The sequence below is a fragment of the Notothenia rossii genome, assembly GCF_949606895.1.
Source record: "Notothenia rossii genome assembly, chromosome: 7".
NCBI classification, from domain to species: domain Eukaryota; kingdom Metazoa; phylum Chordata; class Actinopteri; order Perciformes; family Nototheniidae; genus Notothenia; species Notothenia rossii.
This window is the reverse complement of record NC_136905.1, coordinates 81,441,783-81,443,313: the sequence shown is the minus strand read 5'-3', so window position 1 is coordinate 81,443,313 and position 1,531 is coordinate 81,441,783.

Sequence of the window (1,531 nt, the reverse complement as noted above, 5' to 3'; positions counted from 1 at the left end):
AGAAAAACAAATCTCGGAAAAAGTGCTGCAGGCCATTTTTGTGAGCCAACTCCAGCTCTCTCGACAAAAACATCAAGATATCGAATAGATTGTGGATAATTGCATTCAATAATTCTGTGGCAAAAAGACGTTTATAATACTTACACGTTTATTCCAGCAAGAGAATATTTAAGCAATAGCTCACGACAGGCCGTGGTATATGCTCATTATATCACAGCTAAGGGGTGTGGTTCGGCCCGACGCGAAGCGAAGATTTGAAAACATCGTTGCTTGCTTTAAAAGTGGCACAATTCATTATGTCAAACCTTGGAGAGTATCTAGATATCCCTATCCTAATGCCAAAGGAACTGCACACTGAATACGTTTTGCCGTTTGATGTGTATGTCTGGGCCGCTGGGTAAAAAGGAGGCTTTCTGCCCCGTTACTTCTCCGCTGCTTTCTTGTTCCAGTTTGAAAAGCAATTCAGCCCAACTGTATACTGTGTTTCTCATGCGCGGAGGGATACTGACTTGTTGTGAAAAGTAATTTACAATTCTACCCGTGGTATACGCTCAGTATATCAAGGCTAAGAACCAATCAGATTGCTTGATTTGACTTGTCCGTTTTATAATCCCAAATTAATCATTATGATTGTTAGCATGAGTGAAATTGGCAGAAGTAAAAAGCTGATGTAGGCTTATATAAAATGACAGTTTTAGCGTGATGACATTTGATTCTCCCACACTGAAATCTCATTAAACACCTCGTTCCCAACAGCGTTTTATAGGACACATAAAAGCCTAAAAAAAATGTTTGTGAGGTATTTACTAACGTATTTTATGTCTGAAAATGTAAATATCTCTTAAGCTTGTGTTAGCCATTGACTATAACTTTATGTATCAAACCAAAAATTCACTGACTTCGAGAGGATGGAACCTAAAGGGCAGAAATCCTCAGGGGTGTCAAACTCAATTTCATCGCGGGCCACATCAGCATTATGTTTACACTCAAAGGGCCGGTTGTAACTATATAAATATACAGTACCAGTCAAAAGGTTGGACACACCTTCTCATTTGAAGTTTTTTTAATTTATTTTTAATAAAAAGTAATAAAAGTTGATAAATCAATTTAGCGAAAATGAAGGCTATTAAAAAGTATTAAACGGCATTTTCCAAGGTATTACATTTTGTAGCTTGTTTTCAATAAGTATATAAATTGTCCAAAGAGGTTGTATTCTACAGTCTGCCTGAATGTAATCATTGCGTAGGTGTGTAGTGTGATTCTGTGTAGTTTATTTATGGCATCCCGTTGGATTTGACGTCATCTGAACAGGACATCGCACGCTCACTGCTTGATAGCGCGCGAAGGCCCGTTTACGCCGGTTGCTAAACAACATCGTTATGGGGAAATGCAAGTCTGCGTCCAAATGGTTGGAAGATAAGGAGGAAGGACAATCAATACTGAATATAGTCAATGTGAGGTAAAGTGTGTCGCCAAGGTAACCGGTTAGAACTCAAAGTGGCGATTAGATCTTAAAATGTTTGGAAAGGGT